The sequence below is a fragment of the Scleropages formosus genome, chromosome 10 (assembly GCF_900964775.1).
Source record: "Scleropages formosus chromosome 10, fSclFor1.1, whole genome shotgun sequence".
Classification (NCBI taxonomy): Eukaryota; Metazoa; Chordata; class Actinopteri; order Osteoglossiformes; family Osteoglossidae; genus Scleropages; species Scleropages formosus.
In genome coordinates this window covers 11,358,160-11,375,904 of record NC_041815.1, presented here as the reverse complement: position 1 = coordinate 11,375,904, position 17,745 = coordinate 11,358,160, and the positions used below count along the sequence as shown (strand labels likewise).

The 17,745-nt window shown below is 47.2% G+C and overlaps 1 long non-coding RNA gene across 1 annotated transcript; it reads left to right on the top strand.

The window, feature by feature from the left end:
* The first annotated feature begins 7,133 nt into the window (after positions 1–7,133).
* On the top strand, positions 7,134–17,013 carry LOC114911584 (uncharacterized). The gene is made up of 3 exons (XR_003797942.1): positions 7,134–7,383; positions 8,262–8,366; positions 16,858–17,013. It is a non-coding gene; the product is annotated as an uncharacterized LOC114911584 (long non-coding RNA).
* The last annotated feature ends 732 nt before the right edge of the window (positions 17,014–17,745 follow it).

Genomic DNA, 17,745 nt, shown 5'->3' with positions numbered 1-17,745 from the left:
CGGGTGTTGGCAGCATGGTTGAAGGAAGCCCAATCCGGTAAAGTTTTTGACCGCTGACACAGACACAGGAAAATTATGTAGAGTGGTAACTTCAAGGTTATTGCATTTAGACTCTAACAGTCAATGCATTGCAGGAAGCCACCATCCTTCCTCTTTAAAAACATAAACAAGACGATGCAAGTGAGGAGGATATAAGTTGAATCCTCAGAAATACACATTAAAAAAAAAAAAAAAAAATATATATATATATATATATATATATATATATTATATATATACATATATATATACTCCTCCGTGAACCGCCACCTTATCGTGGTGGAGGGGTTTGAGTGCCTGAATGAGTCCAGGAGCTATGTTGTCTGGGGCTACATGCCCCTGGTAGGGTCTCCCATGGCAGACAGGTCCTGGATGACAGACGAGACAAAGCGCGGTTCAAAAACCCCTTATGAAGGAAAAATCAAGGCGTCCGTTTACCCCGCCCGATATGGGGTCACCGGGGCCCCACCCTGGAGCCAGGCCTGGGGGGGGGGGCTCGCATGTGAGCGCCTGGTGGCCAGGTCTATGCCCACGGGGCCTGGCCGGGCTCAGCCCGAAGCCATGACGTGGAGCCGCTCTTCGGTGGGCTCACCACCTGCCGGAGAAACCGTAAGGGGCCGGTGCATTGTGATTTGGGCGGTGGTCGGGGCCGAGTGCCCGGCCGACCCAAACCTCGGGCGCCAACTCTGGTTTTTGGGACTTGGAATGTCACCTCACTGGCGGGGAAGGAGCCTGAGCTGGTGCGGGAAGTTGAGAGATACCGTCTAGATATAGTCGGGCTCACTTCCACCCACAGCTTGGGTTCTGGAACCACTCTACTCGATCGAGGGTGGACTCTCCACTATTCTGGCGTTGCCCAAGGTGAGAGGCGGCGGGCTGGTGTGGGCTTATTAGTAGCCCCCCAGTTCAGCCGCCATGTGTTGGAGTCTACCCCGGTGAATGAGAGGGTCATCTCCCTACGCCTTCGGGTCAGGGAACTGTCTCTCACTGTCGTTTGTGCTTATGCGCCTAGCGGCAGTGTAGAGTACCCGGCCTTTTTAGAGTCCCTGGGGGGCGTGCTGGAAAGCGCTCCCACTGGGGACTCTGTCGTTCTACTGGGGGACTTTAACGCCCACGTGGGCAGCGACAGTGATACCTGGAGGGGCGTGATTGGGAGGAACGGCCTCCCTGATCTGAACCCGAGCGGTGAGTTGTTATTGGATTTCTGTGCTAGTCGCGGTTTATCCATAACGAACACCATGTTCATGCATAAGGGTGTCCACCAGTGCACTTGGCACCAGGACACCCTAGGTCGGAGGTCGATGATCGACTTTGTAGTCGTTTCTTCTGACCTTCGGCCATATGTCTTGGACACTCGGGTGAAGAGAGGGGCTGAGCTGTCAACTGATCACCACCTGGTGGTGAGTTGGATTCGATGGCGGGGGAAAAAGCCGGACAGACCTGGCAGGCCCAAACGCATAGTGAGGGTCTGTTGGGAACGTTTGGCGGAGGCCCCTGTCAGAGAGGTCTTCAACTCCCACCTCCGACAGAGCTTCAACCAGGTCCCGAGGGAGGTGGGGGACATTGAGTCCGAATGGACTATGTTCCGCTCCTCCATTGTCGGTGCGACGGTTCGGAGCTGCGGCCATAAGGTCTCCGGTGCCTGTCGCGGCGGCAATCCCCGAACACGGTGGTGGACACCGGAAGTAAGGGATGCCGTCAAGCTGAAGAAGGAGTTCTATTGGGCCTGGCTGGCTCATGGGACTCCTGAAGCAGCTGACAGGTACCGACGGGCCAAACGGAGCGCGGCTCTGGCAGTCGCCGCGGCAAAAACTCGGGCTTGGGAGGAGTTCGGTGAGGTCATGGAGGAAGACTTTCGGTCGGCCTCAAAGAGATTCTGGCAAACCGTCCGGCGACTCAGAGGGGGGAAGCGGTGTTCCACGAACACTGTTTACAGTGGAAGTGGTGCGCTGCTGACCTCAGCTGAGGATGTCCTCGGGCGGTGGAAGGAGTACTTTGAGGATCTCCTCAATCCCTCCGACACGCCTTCCGTAGAGGAAGCTGAGGCTGGGGACTCGGAGGGGGACTCGTCCATTACCCTGGCTGAAGTTGCTGAGGTAGTCAAAAAACTCCTCGGTGGCAAGGCTCCGGGGGTGGATGAGATCCGCCCCGAGTTTCTCAAGTCTCTGGATGTTGTGGGGCTGTCTTGGCTGACACGCCTCTGCAGCATCGCGTGGAGTTCGGGAACGGTGCCTCTGGACTGGCAGACCGGGGTGGTGGTCCCTCTTTTTAAGAAGGGGGACCGGAGATTGTGTTCCAACTACATGGGGATCACACTCCTTAGCCTCCCTGGGAAAGTCTATGCCAGGGTACTGGAAAGGAGAATCCGACCGATAGTCGAACCTCGGATTCAGGAGGAGCAATGCGGTTTTCGCCCTGGCCGTGGAACACTGGACCAGCTCTATACCCTCACTAGGGTGCTGGAGGGTTCGTGGGAGTTTGCCCAACCAGTCCATATGTGTTTTGTGGACCTGGAGAAGGCATTCGACCGTGTCCCTCGTGGCATCCTGTGGGGGGTACTTCGGGATTATGGGGTTCGGGGCTCGTTGCTACGGGCTGTTCGTTCCCTGTATGACCAGAGTAGGAACTTGGCTCGCATTGCCGGCAGTAAGTTAGACCTGTTCCCGGTGCATGTTGGACTCCGCCAGGGCTGCCCTTTGTCACCGATTCTGTTCATTATCTTTATGGACAGAATTTCTAGGCGCAGTCAGGGAACGGAGGGTGTCTGTTTTGGTGGCCGCGAGATCTCGTCTCTGCTTTTTGCGGACGATGTGGTCCTGTTGGCTTCATCAAGTCAAGACTTGCAGCGTGCACTGGGGAGGTTTGCAGCCGAGTGCGAAGCGGCAGGGATGAGAATCAGCACCTCCAAATCCGAGGCCATGGTTCTCAGTCGGAAAAAGGTGGATTGCTCCCTCCGGGTTAGGGGGGAGTTGCTCCCTCAAGTGGAGGAGTTTAAGTATCTCGGGGTCTTGTTCACGAGTGAGGGAAAAATGGAGCGGCAGGTTGACAGGCGGATCGGTGCGGCGTCCGCAGTAATGCGGTCATTGTACCGGTCTGTTGTGGTGAAGAGGGAGCTGAGTCGTAAGGCGAAGCTCTCAATTTACCGGTCGATCTACGTTCCTACCCTCACCTATGGTCATGAACTCTGGATCATGACCGAAAGAATGAGATCGCGGATACAAGCGGCAGAAATGAGTTTCCTCCGCAGAGTGGCTGGGCGCACCCTTAGGGATAGGGTGAGGAGCTCAGTCACCCGGGAGGAGCTTGGAGTAGAGCCGCTGCTCCTCCGCATCGAGAGGAGGCAGTTGAGGTGGCTCGGGCATCTGTTCCGGATGCCTCCTGGACGCCTCCCTGGGGAGGTGCTCCGGGCTTGTCCCACTGGGAGGAGGCCTCGGGGCAGACCCAGGACACGTTGGAGAGACTATGTCTCCCGGCTGGCCTGGGAACGCCTTGGGGTTCCCCCAGAGGAACTGGAGGAGGTGTGCGGGGAGAGGGAAGTCTGGAGTACTCTGCTCGGACTGCTACCCCCGCGACCCGGCCCCGGATAAAAGCGGAGGAAAATGGATGGATGGATGGATATATATATATATATATATTGTGTTATGAGATGGGGGGGTGCAGTGGCGCAGTGGGTTGGATCACAGTCCTGCTCTCCGGTGGGTCTGGGGTTCGAGTCCCGCTTGGGGTGCCTTGCGATGGACTGGGGTCCCGTCCTGGGTGTGTCCCCTCCCCCTCCGGCCTTACGCCCCGTGTTGCCGGGTAGGCTCCGGTTCCCCGCAACCCTGTATGGGACAAGCGGTTCTGAAAATGTGTGTGTGTGTGTGTGTGTGTGTGTGTGTGTGTGTGTGTGTGTGTTATGAGATATAACTCATGATTTCCATGAGTTATATCTCAGAACGCAAGCGTGGAGATCTTTTCTGAAGCTGGGCTGAGTTCAGGGCGTGATTCAAGGAATCAGTTAATGAATTCAATGAACAAATCACTCTCATGCTGCTGTTACTGGTTGAAACATTCAGGATGGGTTGAAATGTCATGAAACAGGAGCAGCATGTTGAACACCAAAAAATGAAATGGTGTCTGACCTACACCCTGCCTTGTCATCACTGTCTCTCTAATGGAACCCAGTTGTCAGTTTGCACTTTGTTTCGCTAGCTGATGTAGGAGACTATGGCTGTATGTTTCTGAGCATATCTTAATAAAATTTAATAAATACAAAAACACTAAAAGTTATCCACTCTTACTTTACAAACTGACAACACAATTATGAAAATAGTCAAGGTGGATACAAATTAGTTGTTAGTCAAAATTTTTAAATGCAGGTATTTGTTCTTTGTAATAAACAAAACACATTTTTAACTTTTTTGATTTTTTCTAAACCACTGTTAATTATGTTAAATAAATTAAGGCACTATGCAGATAAAGAACATATCATTCATCTTAAAAGAGGGTTTGTCTGGTGCTTTTGATAGCATCCAAGAGACAGTGATAAGTATGCTCAGTGAGTACAGATCTCTCTCCCTCTCACACACGCACATATGCACACACACAAGCATTCAATATACACTACACTCTTGAGCTATTACCCCATTTATTACCAGCCAGGACTGAGCAGCATATGTCCCCATTGCTTTGACCATTCCTATGCAGGTTCCACCAGAAGAGTGCAGTATTCTTTCACATCAGGGATACAATGGTGAGGATGAAAATTTGGCATCCAAAAAGCACTTCAAGAGTATAATACAACATACCGTGAGAAACGCAATGAGAAATGATGTGAAAGTTTTACAATTCTAAGTTTGAATCTTATCCGGAAGGGCAGATGAGCTAAAAGTATGATCAAATCATCATCTATTATGCCCAAATATTTGATTCCATGATTATCCATAACAAATAAATAAAATCTTTTTAATTTTTTTTTTTTTTAAATTTGCTGCAAATAAAGGTACAATGCATTGTACTGCATTAAGATGTTATTAAGGTTTTATATATTTTCTGACATGAATTAATTCTTTTGAATGCATTCTGTTTAGGGACTATAGGTTACTAAATAAATTTCTGAAACCTATTTGATCATAAGTCTGATGTGACACCTTAATGCAAGAAAAAAGAAAGAAAAAGTCTTACTTTGCTAGAATATTCCAACCTACTCAATGGGTATGATAACCAGTGAGGATATCCTCATTATCTTTGCACAAGCATTCTGATGTGAGGTTTTTTTTCATTAAAGTAAATAAAGAGAATACTTGAATAAAATGATAGGGGGTGCGGTGGCACAGTAGGTTGGACCGGGTCCTGCTCTCCGGTGGGTCTGGGGTTCGAGTCCTGCTTGGGGTGCCTTGCGATGGACTGGTGTCCCGTCCTGGGTGTGTCCCCTCCCCCTCTGGCCCTATGCTCTGTGTTACCGGGTAGGCTCCGGTTCCCTGCGACCCCGTATGGGACAAGCGGTTCAGAAAATGTGTGTGTGTGTGTGTGTGTGTGTGTGTGTGTGTGGATAAAATGAAAACTCTACCTCCACAACAAACACACTGAACTTGGCACAGATGTATGCTGTCGATCTTCCTGCCTCCACAGAGCTTAGCTCTAAGAAAGGACAACTAACAACTGTTCTGAGGTTAGGCTCCAGTTTGCCCCGAACCCACTTGGGACAAGCAGTTGTAGACTTTGTGTGTGTGTGTTACATTGCCCAACCTTATAAAGAGAGGAATGATTGTAGAAAGTTTACTATAGTAATAGAGCATTGTAAGTTGCCTTGGAAAAGAGGTGTAAGCTGTTGTATCCTTTATTGTTGGGGTCGATGCTGTTTGATGTTGTGTGGAGAGGTGTTATTGGGATTTGGTTGCCAACTTGTGACTGTTGATAACTGGTTTGTACACACACTGTCTGAAACCACTTGTCTCAAGCGGAGTCACAGTGAGCCGGAGCCTAACCTGGCAACACAGGGTGCAGGGCCAGGGGGGGAGGACACACACACAGGACGGAAGGTCCAGTCCATCAGAAGGTGCCCCAAGCAGGACTCAAACCCCAGACCCACCAGAGAGCAGACACAGGCCAAACCTGCTGCTCCGCCGCACCCCCCCAAGTGATTGGTAGTGAGTTCAAATTTATATAATTTAGGATGCGATTCATAGAACTGCCACTAGATGGCCACACGTTAATAACATTCTTTGTTGGAGAAGAAGAGTTTGCCTCAGAGTCTATGGGAGGGGCGAAGGACGTTTTGTTGGTATTTTAATTAAATGTAACGTTGTTATTGGGAAAACCCAGAAGTCAGTCTCATTTGTGAACACGACAAGCTGCAACTCTGTTATTGATAACATAAGCGCTTAAGCTTAATATTTGTTAATCATAATGAAAAAAAATTATCCTACAACATAGCAGTACAGAACCCTTGTAGCACAATCAAAGTGAGGCCCATAGTTGCCATGATTTCATAATTCACAACTTGGAGGTGTTCTACACATGGTGGCTGCAGGTTCAAACCTGTTAGTGCAGCAGTATGCAGGTCCTGCTTCCTGACAATAAGGGTGTGAGGTCTCCTTCAGCGAAGAACTTAAACATCAAAAACGAGATATTTATGTGAGTTTAGAGCTACAGTATCTACACATACAGTTGCTTAGCTTCTTTTTTAAGCAATTTTCATCCACATTTAGGTGTAGCCTATTTGTAAGTTTTCCCTTAAAGTATGTCATCTATGGCAACTCAAGACTGATGAGCACAGGAATTTACCTACTCTGATACATATGCTGTCAGTCACTCATTGCTTTTCATTTTGTAGGCTGCAGGAAGCTGCAGGGTCCACAGGGCACTGAAATACACTTTAAGTCACATTTCTGGTGTTACAGAGCACAGTGTTCTAGTGGTGCAGAACACATATAGTGATGCTTAAAAATTTGTGAACGCTTTAGAATTTTCTCTATTTCTGCATAAACATGATGTAAAACATGATCAGATTTTCATGTGAGTCCTAGAATTAAATAGAGAACCCTTCTGGAACAGGCTCCACCCCCAGATCCAGGTGGAGCTTGCCTACTGGGGGGATTGGACGTTCGACCGTTTTGTGAAGATAGCAATAACCATTGACAACCTCGTTCGTCAGAGAACCCCTCATCTGCGGATGCCGCTCCTGAACACTGTCCCGGTGAGCAAACTCCAGAACCGATGCGGATTGGCCAAGGCTGACTAGATCCCGATGAGAGACAGCGCCGTCTCCGCAACTGTCTGTGCCTCTACTGTGGAATCCCCGGCCATTTCCGTGCGACCTGCCTGGTTCGCCCGACACCACTGAAAGCTAACTCAGAACCCAAGGTTAGTAAACCACAATTAACCGTGTCCATGACTCTGGAGTGGGCGGGGAATCAGGTAGAGACGCGTGCACTGGTGGATTCCGGTGCTGTGAGCTGTTTTATGGACATCAACTTTGCTACATCACACGGCATACCCAGGCGGGCTTGTGACGCAAAATTTCAGGTCATTAGTCTCGATACCCAGGCAATAGGGACTGGACTAGTGGACTCGCATACAGAATTGCTCCACATGTCGGTGGGGATGTGCCACTGTGAAGAGCTTGTGTTTTACATAGTCAGGTCAGCGGACACACCGATCATTTTGGGTTTCACTTGGTTTGCCCTGCATGATCCAGTGTTCCTTTGGAACAGCGGGGACCTGGTTTCCTGGGGACCACAATTTGAGCGTTCTTGTTTGTCACTTCCCTGCCGGATCACTTCTGTTGAGACTGCCACAGACACGCCATTGACCTCCTGCCTGGAATCATGACCCCCCCCCCCCCCCCGTGGGTGAGTTTACCCCCCATCTTTCCCTGAACAAAAAGCCATGCAATAGTATATTACTGAAGCATTTAAGGCAGGCTATATTCAACCTTTCACCTCACCAGCCTCTGCAGGTTTCTTTTTTGTGGGAAAAAAGGATGGGGGCCTGTGCCCTGCATTGACTATCGGTGGTTGAACACTATCACGGTGCGATACCACCATCCTCTGCCTTTGATCGCTGTGGCCTTAGAATGAGTGCATGGTGCAACGATTTTTACAGAATTGGACTTTCGGAGTGCATACAACCTAATCCGCATCTGGGAGAGGGATGAGTGGAAGACCGCGTTTACCACCCTGTGTCATTATGAGTATTTGGTCATGTTTTTCAGTTTGTCTAACACGCCCTTAGTGTTCCAGGTGTTTGTCAATCATGTACTAGGAGACCTCGTGGATGACTGCATCCTGGTGTACCTGGATGACATCTTGATCATCTCCAAGACCCGGGAAGTCCACGTCTGCCAGGTAAGAACAGTGTTAGAACGGCTTCTCAAAAACCGCCTCTTTGTCAAGGGGGAAAAATGTCTCTTCTATCAGTCCAAAATACCGTTCCTGGACTCCATCCTTAGCGATGCGTGCATGGCTATGGACCCAGAGAAGGTCTAAGTGGTGATTGACTGGCCACGACCGTAAACTGTGAAAGCCCTGCAACAGTTCCTGGGTTTTGTTAATTTCTATAGGAGATTCATCAGGGGATTCAGCTACATCGCTGCCCCCCTCACAGCCCTTACGGCAGGTAAGGAGACTTGCCTGCCTTGGGGCGAGCAAGCACAGCAAGCGTTCTTAGAGTTGAAGAGTCATTTCACAATGTCACCGATATTACAACACCCAGGCCCCACACTGCTGTTCATGGTGCAGGTGGACGCATCAGAGGTCAGAGTTGGGGCCGTGCTGTCCCAAAGACAGGGCAACCCACCAAAACTGTACCCCTGCGCATACTTCTCACGAAAGCTGTCGCCAGCCAAGTGGAGCTATGACATTGGAAATCGAGAGCTCTTAGCCATTAAATTAACCCTGGACGAATGGAGGCACTGGCTAGAAGTGGCCTCGCACCCTTCCCTGATACTAACTGACCACTGCAACCTAGAGTATCTTCAGAAAGCACACTGGCTGAACTAATGCCAGGCCCAATGGACCTGGTTCTTTACCAGCTTCGATTTCACTGTATCGTATTGGCTGGGCTCTAAGAACATGATGTCTGATGCCCTCTCACGGCTGTTTGCCTCTGACACTCCAATTGAATGCCCAGAGCCGATCCTACACAAGCACTGTGTTGTGGCCCCAGTATGCTGGCACTTCTTTCAGGAACTCCAGAACGCACAAGCAGCTGAACCTAGCCCATCCATGGCACTGCAAGGTAAGCAGTATGTGCCCATGAAAATGTGACCAACACTCCTGCAGTGGGCCCACAACTCTCCCACGGCCGGTCACCCTGGCGTGTGCCAAATTCTGTCTCTCCTCCAAGGGAGGTTCTGGTGGCCCTCCATGCCGGAGGACGTCCAGGAGTATGTAGAGGCCCACACAATCTGCTCCCAAGCTAGAACTCCAACACAGAGACCTGCTGCAGACTCTCCCTGATGCCATCACTGACCTCGGTAGCTTATACAAAACTTAACAACTCATTCAATCTGTTTATCTATACTGTAAATCTATTTAAAGACTAAAACATTTCAGAAAACACCCCTGACCCTCTTCACCACCTCAAAGTTATGCTTTAGTGTTGGTCCCTAATTTATGAGGAGGTTACATTCTGTGAAACCCATCGTAAGTCAAAAATATCATAAATCGAAAATGCATTTAATATGCCTAACCTACCGAACATCATAGGCTAGCCTACGTGTGATGGCCATTATGTGCTTTCTGCCTTCATGCTGGGCAATTATCTTGAGTTTCTCGTCAAGACTAATTGCCCTCCTCTTGTTCTTCTCACCAGTAGCAGAAGACACAGATGGGCATTTCTGTGACACTATGGATGCACAAAATGCAATGTAGATACAGTACAGGGGGATATCCATATAGCAACCGTGTGGCAGACTGGCAGATGCGGATCGCTGCCCCTGCCCAGCATTGTGAGAGAGTAATGCTCTACATATCGCTTGCCCGGGAAAAAATCTAAATTAAAAATTCAAAGTACAGTTTCTACTGAATGTTTATCACCAGCTCACCATTGCAAAGTCAAAAAAATCGTTAAGTCAAACCATCGTAAATCAGGGGCCACCTGTACATTACTTTATGGTATTCACAGTTTTGCAGATGTGCAAGACTCAAAACCTCTCATTTCAGTGGCTACAGAAGAAGGCTAGGGCTTCTGTTGGCAAAGTAGTCACAGAAGAGCCTGGGGTCCTTAAAATGCTTTTACTGATAGAAGGGTGCGTCTTAAGTTTACTGTATAATCAGAGTGCAAAAAGAGATCAGGAGAGCACCACTGTTTTCCTTCTAATTTCTAAATTTGTCTTCTTTTAATCTAAAAATGCAAAAATCAAGAAGGAACTGGTGTCTTTCAAAAATCCCATCAAAATAAAATTCAGAGGAATCATTCCTAGAAGCATTAAATAACATTTTTGGTAATTTTTTAAAAAACTATACATATTTTAAATACTTTTTTATATTATAAAGAATATTTTCAAGATTTATGCAGCTACTCGTGATGAACATTGGTGCATATGGTGGAAAGGAACAAACTAACTATTTAAGAATCACACGTCTGCAATTATGTCTCTTTCTCCTAATGTATTGCACAAATTGTATTTTCATTGCTTTGGAGAAAAGCATCTGCTAAATGAATAAATCTAAACGTAAAGAATGCTGTGCTTCTAGAAGTTTTTGTTTTTCTGTTACTTGCGATGATGTCGCCACAGTGAAGTACAATGTGGGTAATGTCTTTATTGATCCAAACCAAAAATTTTACAGTTAAAATCTGGGATCAGACAATTAGGTTATAATTAGAAAAATCAGTGTTGTTACTAGACATGAAACATTTTTTTATGTTAAAAAAACGGTTCTGGGATAAAGACTGAACTGACACAGCTAGCACAAGTCCAACTGCTGCTCATATTACCAACGTGCTGCTCTGTACGTAATGAAGATTATATGAATGATGATTTGTATGTAATGTGCATTGTATTTTGCTTTGGAGGTCCATCGCTGCTGTTCGTGGTGTTTTAGGTCAGTGTAATTGTTTTGCTATTGCTTTTTCCTGATGCCCATTCCTGTTGTGTAGCTGTGCGGATTGATAGACACAATCGGTTGTGTGTCTGTGTAGTGATGTGTGGCATTGTAATTAATTTGTTAAATAGTATTTAGAGGTTTGTTAGGGCGCATGTTCTCCGGAACATTTCTGTATCCTGTAGTGGGGAGTGGGCGTGACTCTGTGGATCGATTAATCGCGTCTTGTTTGGTTGTTTGTTTTGGTCACCATTGTTGGAGTAGTTTTGATTAGGAATCTCAGCTGGTAGGCATTTAGCCTGGTTTCAATAGCGGCTGGCGATCTGTAGCGGCAGTCCCTTGGTGTGAAGACTCAGGGTGCAAAGACAAGGGGGTCTACCTGTAGGAGTCCACCGAGGAAGGCCACCAGTACAGTTGTCCGCAAGGGATCGTGCGTCCAACATGTCGACCATCAAAGTCTTCTACGGTAGGTGAGCTGTGCGACTTCGCCACCACCGGAGACCTGGGTGCTCTCTCTGCTACAGTAACCTGGTCTATTCTCACCTGTCAAACCCTCCATCTTGCTTCAATTTCTCCATGGGACTCTGGAACTGCCAGTCTGCTGTGAGAACGGCTGACTTCATACCAGCCTACGCCTCTCATGTCTCACTGGACCTCCTGGCCCTAACTGAAACCTGGATCGTCCCAGAAAACTCAGCCACACCTGCAGCACTCTCCACTAACTACTCCTTCTCTCACACCTTTTGTTCCTCCAGCAGAGGTGGAGGCACAGGTCTGCTCATCTCTCCCCAGTGGGAATACTCTATTTTTCCTCTTCACCTGCATGATCTTTCCTCCTTTGAATGGCATGCTGTTTGTATCACTGCCCCAATCACTCTTGTTGTGCTTGTTCTTTATCTCTCTCCTGGCCCTCTTGGCTGCTTCTTGGATGACCTTGACATCTTGTTGAACTCTCTGCCAGGGGGCAACACTCCATTGATTCTCCTGGGTGACTTCAACCTGCATGTCGATGACATTCATGAAAGTGGCCTTCTGTTCCTCCTACAGTCCTTTGATCTCTCCCTGTCCCATCCCCTCCTACTCACAAAGCAGGCAACTGTCTACCTTGTATTTTCCTGCAACTGTAGCTGTCCTGTCCTCTCTGTCACTCCGCTGCATGTGACATGTGACTCCGCTGGGGTGACCCTCTGGCTACATCACAACCAGGATCCCTTTTAAGATCCTCATCCTAACCTACAGGTCCCTTCATAGCTTGGCTCCTTACTACCTAAAATGTGTAATTTCTCTCCACTGTCTCAATATTGCCTTCTCTTGGTGCCTCCTGTTTTCAGGTGCACAAAGAAGGATTGCTCTTTCTCTTCTGCTTGCCAACCACAGGAATGAGCTGCCACTAAACATCAGGTGAAGGTGTACTATTAGCCCACAGCAGAGCTGTGGACAAATAGTAAGCATTAAAGTAAAAGTTTTCAAAAGAATATGAACTAAATGAACAAATGAAAATTTCTTCCAACTTTGCTCATGAAGAAGCACTCATCTGGTTGGTAAATGTCCACAGTGTTTCCATTGGTGACCCTTACAAAATAGCCATTGACAAGCCCTTTCACTTGAAGGTTATACATAGCCTGCACCCTCATGAGCCTCATGGCAGCTCCTTAAAGGTCCTTGAATTTGGGAAGGACTCTGTCTTTTTTTTCAGAAGCATCCATGAGGGGTGGAACCAAAGTCATACAATGAAAATCGGGGGGGTGGCATTTTAAAAATGCAAAACCCATTGGTGTTGAGACCTGAGCCAATGTGACAGGAGTGTAATGTTAGGGTCACTTTGGGTGTTCTCTTCTTCATGTAGACCACATTTAGCAACTCAAACTGCAACTGCTTTGTCAGCGTAAATGCTGCCAGAGGGTTGTCAGTCGCAGTGGTTGAAGTGCTGCATACTTCCTTAAGTGAACTTGAAACCTTTGTGTAGATCCTACAAAATATTGAAACTGTAAGTTGCCATGACTGTTCTTGGGGTTACTATTTTTTCAAGCTTGTTTCCAATTGTATCTGTATACAGTTAGACTGTAACAGTTATTATCCTATTTTCCCAGTCCAGGTTGCAGTGTTCAGAAGCCTATCCCAGAAACACATGGCACTAGGCTAGTCAGGATTCACCCTTTACATGACATTGATCCTCGACAGGAAATCTTTATTTCTGTGTATACAGACATTATATGCGGGGGGGTGTGGTGATGCAGCGAGTTTGGCCAGGTCCTCATCTCTGGCAGATCTGGGGTTCGAGTCCTCCTTGGGGTGCCTTGTGACAGACTGGTATCCCATCCGGGATGTGCTCCCCTCCCTCTGCCCTTTATTGCCAGGTTAAGGCCTGGTTGGCTGCGACCCCACTTGGGACAAGCGGTTTCGGACACTGTGTGCATGTGTTATCTGCAAAACTTTTCAAATAAACAATAATTTAAAATAAAAATTGCAAGAAAAATGCACTGGCATATTCAACCTGCTTATCTGTAGTGACAAGAAGTGTGTCCTGGTAGTGAAACTGCTGAACAAAACAGGACCTGTAAGGGCAACAAGATGTGTATGCGGTTAATGCAAAGAGTGCGTTGTTCACGCATTGTGTCATTGCATCTGTGTGTTGGTATGTGGTGTATGTGTGGCACAGCATTCCTCACTGGGCTTGTGACAGAGAGTTATAACCCGGTGCTATTATCTCAGAAATGTCTCTATATGCCCATTTCAGTTTGTGGTCTGTAAGGATTCTTTTTGAATTTCTTAGATCACTAGAAAAAAAATTTCATACATTCCCAGGGAAGCCCCGGACTTTTGAGTCCGAATGAACCATGTTTGAGACTCTGGTGTGATAGGAAGCTTTACTGCTACTAGTCCTCAGTTTGTAAAAAAGGAAAGTATTGTAATGACCCGTGTTACCGTGTTTGAGCAGGAAATGTGTTTATTGTAATTGATTAGCTTTTGGTGATGTATGGGGAATATAAGCGGGTGATTGAGTCTGCCAAGGAGATAAGAGAAGAGAGCCTGGGGGTGCTAAGCAGGCTGGGAAGGCTAGCTAGACGCACAGGTCCTGGAGGAAACGGGGTCCTTGGACGGAGAGCATTATTTCCCTGTGTGCCGGTGTTAAAACAAATCGTTCGAGATGAACGCTGTCTCTGCGTCCTTCTTCGCCCCATCCAAACCCACGGCACTGTGCACCACAGTATCTTCCTATCTTCTCCTGCTTTCCTTCTCATGCTCTCTACAGTTTAGACAAACACACTGTAAGAGACGAGGCAGGAGACAGGAGATGCAGTCACCTGTTACTGTGGGCTTTTATTTGCCCTTAGACAGGGGAGAAAGAAGGAGATGGGAAAGGGGGAACAGGGAACAGGTAGGGAGAGGTTTCGTGGTGGTCAGGGGGGCTGGGAGAGTCGGGTCGGTCGGGACGCGGGCGTCGTCTCAGGGTTTGGGTTTGCCTCGTTCTCCTCCTCGGTCTCTTCCCTCTACTGCTGGGCACCGGGAAAGAAATAGGTAGTAAAATTAGCCCCAGCTGTGGCTGCTTTGCCCCCGTCTCCGCCCCCTCCCTGGGCGGCCTTGACATGCTACACACACCTATCAAGAAACACTTTTATTATTATTAAATTGAATAGCTACTAGGGGGTGCAGTGGCGCAGTGGGTTGGACCGCAGTCCTACTCTCCGGTGGGTCTGGGGTTCGAGTCCCGCTTGGGGTGCCTTGTGACGGACTGGCGTCCCGTCCTGGGTGCGTCCCCTTCCCCCTCCGGCCTTACGCCCTGTGTTGCCGGGTAGGCTCCGGTTCCCCGTGACCCCGTAAGGGACAAGCGGTTCTGAAAATGTGTGTGTGTGTGTGTGAATAGCTACTTACAAAAAACAGTGACAGACATAATGTAGGCGTATGATGTTGTAATGTTTACGTGGTAACATTATTTTTAAAAATTAGCTAGATAGCAGTTGCAGTAACTTTAGCTAAGTTATGCGATATTTAATGGTAATGGTAAGCTAACATTTGTTTCTCATGATGAAACATCGTAGTACCTCAACTTTAACAAACGTTCACGAAATGGTAGTGAAATGTAGGTAAACAACACTACTTTCCTGATCACCGTATCCTCTTGCGTTGCTAACTTGCCCTGGACTTCGCTGGAGTAATGCTCCCGAAATTCAGTTTTACCTCTCTGACTCCTAGCCTCCTACACACGGAGGTTTGTGCCGTGCAGGCAGTTCGCAGCTATTTAGCCTAATAGCGCCGCATGAAACACTATGTGCATTATACAAGTTTGAGCAGCGAAAAAAGTCACCTGTCAGTGAGGTCAGAGTGCTTTGAGCAACAGGGGTGGCCAGAGGGGTGGCTGAGCTTCAGTCAGGGGTGGCACTGGCCACCCATGGCCACCACGTAGCTACGCCCCGATCATGTCCACACCTGCACCGCAACCAACAGCACTTGATGCTGATCAAGCACCTGACGACAATTAGAGCACTTGGCTTTAAAAGATCCTCCTCAGCCCCTTTGCACTCGTGGAATCGCTTTGAGACATCTGCCCCCTTTGTGCTCATGGCATGTTCATTCCTGCTTCCCGTTTGTCGTTCCCTGGCTTCTGACCATTAGTTTCGTCCCCTGACTTCTTCCACGGATTTTCACTCCCACTCCCGATCAACTGATTCTTTGCCCATCCCTGACAATGAGAACTCGCCTGATCCCTCAGTTCCAGATAAACGATCCTGCTCTTGGGTCCGGCTGTTCCTGCATCCTCTGTTCTGCGTGACACTGTGTAATGTATACTGTCCATTTGGTGATTTGAGACAAATTAACTATACTCAAGATTCATGTGAATCTACATTCTTGAGTAATTGATTGTCTCAGTATGTTTGACTCCTGCTCTGTCCTTATTGTGTAGATGAGAGAAACTGAAATCTCCAGGGCAGAGTTACATAGGCACTGCAACAACTATACAAGGAAATTAATTACTAATGGATATCTTCAAAATCTCTGCCTGATTGCAACACCTTGTTTGTTTTTTAAATGAGTAAACAGTATCTTCTGAGAGGGAATGTGTAGGAAGAAACTAGACTCATTATGACCCTTGAAATGAGGTGGGTTCCAACAGCTCAGGTCTAAGCCTGGCTCAGTAAGCTAGTAATGACACTGAGAAAAATAACATGTAAATATGGCTGTGATAATAATTTTCCCCCTTACTGACTCTCATGAATAACACAAAACATTGCAATCTCTAACGCTTCTCAATATAATAAAAAATGTTACACTGTCAGCCATTCTTTGTGCGACAAGATTATGACCATAAAGCTACTATAATCACTGCATAGGCCCGAGTTATCTCAGTGAAACAAATGACAACATTCTGATAGTACTGGGTATAGTTCTGACTCTCCAGCAAAATATAATTTATTTGAAATGGTTCACTGATTCAAATTTGTGAAAGTATTGTTACATCATCAAAACAGGGGTGGATTTTCAAAAAAGAAACTATACAACAATATTATTTAGCACTGCCAGGTGCTTGTACTGCTGCAGTTTTACATTATAGGCTCATATAATACAACAGTACAGAGATTCCCAAGTGGCACAATACATAGATACAATTTGTCATGCCCGCAGCTGTGTGACCCACCTCCGCACTTGCAGGTGATTAAGGCACACAAGTATTAAGGAGGCAACTCTACCGGAGCTGAAGCGGGACCTCACCTTGAGCAACCGCAATGAGAGCCTCACGTCCTGTGCTTCTTTGCCTGTGTTTCCATTCATAATCCCTTCTCCTATTCCCCAGTGACAACTCCTTTGACTCCCTGACCTTCGCATCATCCCTGGCTTTGATCTTTGGATTCCCCTTGGTGACCGACAAATGCAAATCACCCGAACCTTGCCTGTGCGGACCACCCTCGTGGCTATCCTGCATAAATAAAAACACCTGCACCTGCTGAGTCTGCTGAGTCCGTCTGCTGTGTTTGGGATGACACAATTATTATAAATAATTGGTATTTGTACCAAACCAAGTATTTGGTAAACACAGTGTTTGCACACTTTTCAACTGATCTATACACTGTAGTGAGTGTAATTAGATTTATCACTCCATAAAACAAAAAATACTTGATTCTTCATCAGGAAGAATTTATGTTAATCTACTGCATCTGTACAAACTTGGGACCCAGAAATTAGTATACCTTGTGAAATGTATTTGGTATACTTGAGCTTTCACAGTGTAAGGCTTTCACAATTAAAATAGCTGGGAAGAAAGTTAAATAGGTCTGTTTAGTAAAATCTGGTCTCATGTATTTTTTTAATTTTTTTTTTAATTACAGAAGCACTTATTTGTTTAGTGTGTAACATTTAAGCATAGCATAAATGTAAATCATATCTAACAGGTTTAATAAAACTATTCTGCTTTTAATGGGGGTGCGGTGGCGCAGTGGGTTGGACCACAGTCCTGCTCTCTGGTGGGTCTGGGGTTTGAGTCCTGCTTGGGGTGCCTTGTGATGGACTGGTGTCCTGTCCTGGGTTTGTCCCCTCCCCCTCTGGCCTTATGCCCTGTGTTACTGGGTAGGCTCTGGTTCCCTGTGACCCTGTATGGGACAAGTGTGTGTGTGTGTTCTGCTTTTAACTGTTGCTGTTTAAGGTCTGGGTGAGGAGATGTTTCGAAGAGACATTCCTAGTTGTC